The sequence below is a fragment of the Schistocerca gregaria genome, chromosome 9 (assembly GCF_023897955.1).
Source record: "Schistocerca gregaria isolate iqSchGreg1 chromosome 9, iqSchGreg1.2, whole genome shotgun sequence".
Lineage (NCBI taxonomy): Eukaryota > Metazoa > Arthropoda > Insecta > Orthoptera > Acrididae > Schistocerca > Schistocerca gregaria.
In genome coordinates, this window is record NC_064928.1 from 50,158,692 (window position 1) to 50,167,283 (window position 8,592).

Consider the following 8,592-nt stretch of genomic DNA (forward strand, 5'->3'; position numbering starts at 1 on the left):
ACGGCATCTGTTATCAGCAGTCACAACTAACAACACCAGGAGCAGCTGACTGCATGCAAAGAATAGGAATGTGCAGTGGGATTTACGTGAACTCTGCGCAAGCTTGTATCTTCCTAGACACATCTGCTGGCTGTGAAGTATTCCACTTGCATATCAAGGTGCGCATGTAGGTGTGTTAAAAATCATGCAGGCACTGGGTATTGATCCCAGTACCTCTCGCATACTAAGCGAGCGCTCTACCATCTGAGCTACGCCCGCCCCCCCGTAGACTAATGGTGCTACATACAGCCATATAGACGACACAGACCCTTGCACTCCCATTATTCAGCAGACAAACACTACTCTCTATGTATCCGTTAGGGTGTCTTTCAGGTTTCGTGCATTCTGTATCGAATCGTAGTTGCCAAAATGAAAGTGGCACGTATAACGTCGAAAATAGAATTCGGACACCGCTCTGAGTAAGACCAACGTGTTGTCCACCCTCTAGACTTCAATGAGGTTAAGCCGCGATACCTAAGACAGATCTGCACTCGATGACACCTCCATAACAGCCGGTCCCCACACTTACATCTTGCTCTCCTTACGTCAGTATACATCATATCAGTCTGTGACGCTGGCTTTGCAACATCTTGCGTGCCTTTAGGTTCGCCGCGACCAACACTTACCATGCACTGACCACAAAAAATGGAGGCGCCGCGGCTTGAACCCTGGACCTTTCACATGCCAAGCGAACGCTCTACCAACTGAGCTACGCCCCATGCACGAGCAAACTGCGCTAGTCCCCATTGTTTGCGACTCAGATGCGCACGGACACGATGGTTGGTTTGTTTGTAGCGGTGGAGGGAGCAGAGTACAAAGGCGCGGACCCGTTCATATACACAAAAGTTCCAAGTAGTTTCGATGCTCTGGTATTACAAATGCAAATTCCGTCTGTTTTTAACGTCTTAAATTGAAAGAGCCGTCACAAATTGCTCCGTTTTCACTCATTGTAGACAATTATACAGCACCTGAGGTAACAAACACATCTCGAGAACCATTGTGCACTACATTATTTATGCCAACTCAGTGCCTCGCTCTTTACTACTGTGTACCAATCTTGTCGTCCAACTGCAAAACACTGGGCCACAACAAGTTTCCGCGTCTCCATTGCACTGCGCATACTACGAAACGCTCCCCAAACTTGGCACTCACCCTCGCAGCCGACTTTTCCGACTTTCCACGACGCTCACGCAACGCTCACGCTAGTGACAGCATTATTTATAGTTCGACGTCGCGCCAAAGCGAATGAGCACAATTCGCCTACGGCTTAGGCCGCCCTCCTAGTGTGGCTGCTCGGTGTCTGCAGGCAGCGAGGGTCTTCAAGCTTCCTGTGTTCGCACCTATGTCACCTGTGCTTGCTTGTCAGAGACAGACTATCGCAAAACATACAACTCACTCCATGAATTGATTGCTACGGCATCTGTTATCAGCAGTCACAACTAACAACAGCAGTAGCAGCTGACTGCACGCAAAGAATAGGAATGTGCAGTGGGATTTACGTGAACTCGGCGCAAGCTTGTATCTTCCTAGACACATCTGCTGGCTGTGAAGTATTCCACTTGCATATCAAGGTGCGCATGTAGGTGTGTTAAAAATCCTGCAGGCACTGGGTATTGATCCCAGTACCTCTCGCATACTAAGCGAGCGCTCTACCATCTGAGCTACGCCCGCCCCCCCGTAGACTAATGGTGCTACATACAGCCATATAGACGACACAGACCCTTGCACTCCCATTATTCAGCAGACAAACACTACTCTCTATGTATCCGTTAGGGTGTCTTTCAGGTTTCGTGCATTCTGTATCGAATCGTAGTTGCCAAAATGAAAGTGGCACGTATAACGTCGAAAATAGAATTCGGACACCGCTCTGAGTAAGACCAACGTGTTGTCCACCCTCTAGACTTCAATGAGGTTAAGCCGCGATACCTAAGACAGATCTGCACTCGATGACACCTCGATAACAGCCGGTCCCCACACTTACATCTTGCTCTCCTTACGTCAGTATACATCATATCAGTCTGTGACGCTGGCTTTGCAACATCTTGCGTGCCTTTAGGTTCGCCGCGACCAACACTTACCATGCACTGATCACAAAAAGTGGAGGCGCCGCGGCTTGAACCCTGGACCTTTCACATGCCAAGCGAACGCTCTACCAACTGAGCTACGCCCCATGCACGAGCAAACTGCGCTAGTCCCCATTGTTTGCGACTCAGATGCGCACGGACACGATGGTTGGTTTGTTTGTAGCGGTGAAGGGAGCAGAGTACAAAGGCGCGGACCCGTTCATATACACAAAAGTTCCAAGTAGTTTCGATGCTCTGGTATTACAAATGCAAATTCCGTCTGTTTTTAACGTCTTAAATTGAAAGAGCCGTCACAAATTGCTCCGTTTTCACTCATTGGAGAAAATTATACAGCACCTGAGGTAACAAACACATCTCGAGAACCATTGTGCACTACATTATTTATGCCAACTCAGTGCCTCGCTCTTTACTACTGTGTACCAATCTTGTCGTCCAACTGCAAAACACTGGGCCACAACAAGTTTCCGCGTCTCCATTGCACTGCGCATACTACGAAACGCTCCCCAAACTTGGCACTCACCCTCGCAGCCGACTTTTCCGACTTTCCACGACGCTCACGCTAGTGACAGCATTATTTATAGTTCGACGTCGCGCCAAAGCGAATGAGCACAATTCGCCTACGGCTTAGGCCGCCCTCCTAGTGTGGCTGCTCGGTGTCTGCAGGCAGCGAGGGTCTGCAAGCTTCCTGTGTTCGCACCTATGTCACCTGTGCTTGCTTGTCAGAGACAGACTATCGCAAAGCATACAACTCACTCCATGAATTGATTGCTACGGCATCTGTTATCAGCAGTCACAACTAACAACACCAGGAGCAGCTGACTGCACGCAAAGAATAGGAATGTGCAGTGGGATTTACGTGAACTCGGCGCAAGCTTGTATCTTCCTAGACACATCTGCTGGCTGTGAAGTATTCCACTTGCATATCAAGGTGCGCATGTAGGTGTGTTAAAAATCATGCAGGCACTGGGTATTGATCCCAGTACTTCTCGCATACTAAGCGAGCGCTCTACCATCTGAGCTACGCCCGCCCCCCCGAAGACTAATGGTGCTACATACAGCCATATAGACGACACAGACCCTTGCACTCCCATTATTCAGCAGACAAACACTACTCTCTATGTATCCGTTAGGGTGTCTTTCAGGTTTCGTGCATTCTGTATCGAATCGTAGTTGCCAAAATGAAAGTGGCACGTATAACGTCGAAAATAGAATTCGGACACCGCTCTGAGTAAGACCAACGTGTTGTCCACCCTCTAGACTTCAATGAGGTTAAGCCGCGATACCTAAGACAGATCTGCACTCGATGACACCTCGATAACAGCTGGTCCCCACACTTACATCTTGCTCTCCTTACGTCAGTATACATCATATCAGTCTGTGACGCTGGCTTTGCAACATCTTGCGTGCCTTTAGGTTCGCCGCGACCAACACTTACCATGCACTGACCACAAAAAATGGAGGCGCCGCGGCTTGAACCCTGGACCTTTCACATGCCAAGCGAACGCCTTACCAACTGAGCTACGCCCCATGCACGAGCAAACTGCGCTATTCCCCATTGTTTGCGGCTCAGATGCGCACGGACACGATGGTTGGTTGGTTTGTAGCGGTGAAGGGAGCAGAGTACAAAGGCGCGGACCCGTTCATATACACAAAAGTACCAAGTAGTTTCGATGCTCTGGTATTACAAATGCAAATTCCGTCTGTTTTTAACGTCTTAAATTGAAAGAGCCGTCACAAATTGCTCCGTTTTCACTCATTGTAGACAATTATACAGCACCTGAGGTGACAAACACATCTCGAGAACCATTGTGCACTACATTATTTATGCCAACTCAGTGCCTCGCTCTTTACTACTGTGTACCAATCTTGTCGTCCAACTGCAAAACACTGGGCCACAACAAGTTTCCGCGTCTCCATTGCACTGCGCATACTACGAAACGCTCCCCAAACTTGGCACTCACCCTCGCAGCCGACTTTTCCGACTTTCCACGACGCTCACGCAACGCTCACGCTAGTGACAGCATTATTTATAGTTCGACGTCGCGCCAAAGCGAATGAGCACAATTCGCCTACGGCTTAGGCCGCCCTCCTAGTGTGGCTGCTCGGTGTCTGCAGGCAGCGAGGGTCTGCAAGCTTCCTGTGTTCGCACCTATGTCACCTGTGCTTGCTTGTCAGAGACAGACTATCGCAAAACATACAACTCACTCCATGAATTGATTGCTACGGCATCTGTTAACAGCAGTCACAACTAACAACACCAGGAGCAGCTGACTGCACGCAAAGAATAGGAATGTGCAGTGGGATTTACGTGAACTCGGCGCAAGCTTGTATCTTCCTAGACACATCTGCTGGCTGTGAAGTATTCCACTTGCATATCAAGGTGCGCATGTAGGTGTGTTAAAAATCCTGCAGGCACTGGGAATTGATCCCAGTACCTCTCGCATACTAAGCGAGCGCTCTACCATCTGAGCTACGCCCGCCCCCCCGAAGACTAATGGTGCTACATACAGCCATATAGACGACACAGACCCTTGCACTCCCATTATTCAGCAGACAAACACTACTCTCTATGTATCCGTTAGGGTGTCTTTCAGGTTTCGTGCATTCTGTATCGAATCGTAGTTGCCAAAATGAAAGTGGCACGTATAACGTCGAAAATAGAATTCGGACACCGCTCTGAGTAAGACCAACGTGTTGTCCACCCTCTAGACTTCAATGAGGTTAAGCCGCGATACCTAAGACAGATCTGCACTCGATGACACCTCCATAACAGCCGGTCCCCACACTTACATCTTGCTCTCCTTACGTCAGTATACATCATATCAGTCTGTGACGCTGGCTTTGCAACATCTTGCGTGCCTTTAGGTTCGCCGCGACCAACACTTACCATGCACTGACCACAAAAAATGGAGGCGCCGCGGCTCGAACCCTGGACCTTTCACATGCCAAGCGAACGCTCTACCAACTGAGCTACGCCCCATGCACGAGCAAACTGCGCTATTCCCCATTGTTTGCGACTCAGATGCGCACGGACACGATGGTTGGTTGGTTTGTAGCGGTGAAGGGAGCAGAGTACAAAGGCGCGGACCCGTTCATATACACAAAAGTTCCAAGTAGTTTCGATGCTCTGGTATTACAAATGCAAATTCCGTCTGTTTTTAACGTCTTAAATTGAAAGAGCCGTCACAAATTGCTCCGTTTTCACTCATTGTAGACAATTATACAGCACCTGAGGTAACAAACACATCTCGAGAACCATTGTGCACTACATTATTTATGCCAACTCAGTGCCTCGCTCTTTACTACTGTGTACCAATCTTGTCGTCCAACTGCAAAACACTGGGCCACAACAAGTTTCCGCGTCTCCATTGCACTGCGCATACTACGAAACGCTCCCCAAACTTGGCACTCACCCTCGCAGCCGACTTTTCCGACTTTCCACGACGCTCACGCTAGTGACAGCATTATTTATAGTTCGACGTCGCGCCAAAGCGAATGAGTACATTTCGCCTACGGCTTAGGCCGCACTCCTAGTGTGGCTGCTCGGTGTCTGCAGGCAGCGAGGGTCTGCAAGCTTCCTGTGTTCGCACCTATGTCACCTGTGCTTGCTTGTCAGAGACAGACTATCGCAAAACATACAACTCACTCCATGAATTGATTGCTACGGCATCTGTTATCAGCAGTCACAACTAGCAACACCAGTAGCAGCTGACTGCACGCAAAGAATAGGAATGTGCAGTGGGATTTACGTGAACTCGGCGCAAGGCAGATCTTTCCGACATAGGCTTGAGAATCTTACGGGAACACTTGTACTGTTTCTAAATTAAGTGTAGGCGTGGGAGGAGGGTGCTTCCTGCGCACTAATAACAGCACGCTTGTCAATTGTGGATGCTAATCATTCGCTTCTATCTTCCTAGACACATCTGCTGGTTGTGAATTATTCCACTTGCATATCAAGGTGCGCATGTAGGTGTGTTAAAAATCATGCAGGCACTGGGTATTGATCCCAGCACCTCTCGCATACTAAGCGAGCGCTCTACCATCTGAGCTACGCCCGCCCCCCCGAAGACTAATGGTGCTACATACAGCCATATTGACGACACAGACCTTTGCACTCCCATTATTCAGCAGACAAACACTACTCTCTATGTATCTGTTAGGGTGTCTTTCAGGTTTCGTGCATTCTGTATCGAATCGTAGTTGCCAAAATGAAAGTGGCACGTATAACGTGAAAATAGAATTCGGACACCGCTCTGAGTAAGACCAACGTGTTGTCCACCCTCTAGACTTCAATGAGGTTAAGCCGCGATACCTAAGACAGATCTGCACTCGATGACACCTCGATAACAGCCGGTCCCCACACTTACATCTTGCTCTCCTTACGTCAGTATACATCATATCAGTCTGTGACGCTGGCTTTGCAACATCTTGCGTGCCTTTAGGTTCGCCGCGACCAACACTTACCATGCACTGACCACAAAAAATGGAGGCGCCGCAGCTTGAACCCTGGACCTTTCACGTGCAAAGCGAACGCTCTACCAACTTAGCTACGCCCCATGCACGAGCAAACTGCGCTATTCCCCATTCTTTGCGACTCAGATGCGCACGGACACGTTGGTTGGTTGGTTTGTAGCGGTGAAGGGAGAAGAGTACAAAGGCGCGGACCCGTTCATATACACAAAAGTTCCAAGTAGTTTCGATGCTCTGGTATTACAAATGCAAATTCCGTCTGTTTTTAACGTCTTAAATTGAAAGAGCCGTCACAAATTGCTCCGTTTTCACTCATTGTAGACAATTATACAGCACCTGAGGTAACAAACACATTTCGAGCCACATTGTGCACTACATTATTTATGCCAACTCAGTGCCTCGCTCTTTACTACTGTGTACCAATCTTGTCGTCCAACTGCAAAACACTGGGCCACAACAAGTTTCCGCGTCTCCATTGCACTGCGCATACTACGAAACGCTCCCCAAACTTGGCACTCACCCTCGCAGCCGACTTTTCCGACTTTCCACGACGCTCACGCTAGTGACAGCATTATTTATAGTTCGACGTCGCGCCAAAGCGAATGAGCACAATTCGCCTACGGCTTAGGCCGCCCTCCTAGTGTGGTTGCTCGGTGTCTGCAGGCAGCGAGGGTCTGCAAGCTTCCTGTGTTCGCACCTATGTCACCTGTGCTTGCTTGTCAGAGACAGACTATCGCAAAACATACAACTCACTCCATGAATTGATTGCTACGGCATCTGTTAACAGCAGTCACAACTAACAACACCAGTAGCAGCTGACTGCACGCAAAGAATAGGAATGTGCAGTGGCATTTACGTGAACTCGGCGCAAGCTTGTATCTTCCTAGACACATCTGCTGGCTGTGAAGTATTCCACTTGCATATCAAGGTGCGCATGTAGGTGTGTTAAAAATTCTGGAGGCAGTGGGTATTGATCCCAGCACCTCGCATACTAAGCGAGCGCTCTACCATCTGAGCTACACCCGCCCCCCCGAAGACTAATGGTGCTACATACAGCCATATAGACGACACAGACCCTTGCACTCCCATTATTCAGCAGACAAACACTACTCTCTATGTATCCGTTAGGGTGTCTTTCAGGTTTCGTGCATTCTGTATCGAATCGTAGTTGGCCAAAATGAAAGTGGCACGTATAACGTCGAAAATAGAATTCGGACACCGCTCTGAGTAAGACCAACGTGTTGTCCACCCTCTAGACTTCAATGAGGTTAAGCCGCGATACCTAAGACAGATCTGCACTCGATGACACCTCCATAACAGCCGGTCCCCACACTTACATCTTGCTCTCCTTACGTCAGTATACATCATATCAGTCTGTGACGCTGGCTTTGCAACATCTTGCGTGCCTTTAGGTTCGCCGCGACCAACACTTACCATGCACTGACCACAAAAAATGGAGGCGCCGCAGCTTGAACCCAGAACCTTTTACATGCCAAGCGAACGCTCTACCAACTTAGCTACGCCCCATGCACGAGCAAACTGCGCTATTCCCCATTCTTTGCGACTCAGATGCGCACGGACACGTTGGTTGGTTGGTTTGTAGCGGTGAAGGGAGCAGAGTACAAAGGCGCGGACCCGTTCATATACACAAAAGTTCCAAGTAGTTTCGATGCTCTGGTATTACAAATGCAAATTCCGTCTGTTTTTAACGTCTTAAATTGAAAGAGCCGTCACAAATTGCTCCGTTTTCACTCATTGTAGACAATTATACAGCACCTGAGGTAACAAACACATCTCGAGAACCATTGTGCACTACATTATTTATGCCAACTCAGTGCCTCGCTCTTTACTACTGTGTACCAATCTTGTCGTCCAACTGCAAAACACTGGGCCACAACAAGTTTCCGCGTCTCCATTGCACTGCGCATACTACGAAACGCTCCCCAAACTTGGCACTCACCCTCGCAGCCGACTTTTCCGACTTTCCACGACGCTCACG

The 8,592-nt window shown here is 48.9% G+C and overlaps 4 non-coding genes across 4 annotated transcripts; all 4 read right to left on the bottom strand.

Moving 5' to 3' along the window:
* Positions 1 to 185: 185 nt before the first annotated feature.
* Positions 186 to 258, bottom strand: Trnat-agu (transfer RNA threonine (anticodon AGU)). The gene has a single exon. It is a non-coding gene; the product is annotated as a tRNA-Thr (tRNA).
* A 1,379-nt stretch (positions 259 to 1,637) lies between these two features.
* Trnat-agu (transfer RNA threonine (anticodon AGU)) lies at positions 1,638 to 1,710 on the bottom strand. Its single transcript has one exon. It is a non-coding gene; the product is annotated as a tRNA-Thr (tRNA).
* Positions 1,711 to 4,530: 2,820 nt separating this feature from the next.
* On the bottom strand, positions 4,531 to 4,603 carry Trnat-agu (transfer RNA threonine (anticodon AGU)). Its single transcript has one exon. It is a non-coding gene; the product is annotated as a tRNA-Thr (tRNA).
* A 1,505-nt stretch (positions 4,604 to 6,108) lies between these two features.
* On the bottom strand, positions 6,109 to 6,181 carry Trnat-agu (transfer RNA threonine (anticodon AGU)). The gene has a single exon. It is a non-coding gene; the product is annotated as a tRNA-Thr (tRNA).
* Positions 6,182 to 8,592: the final 2,411 nt, after the last annotated feature.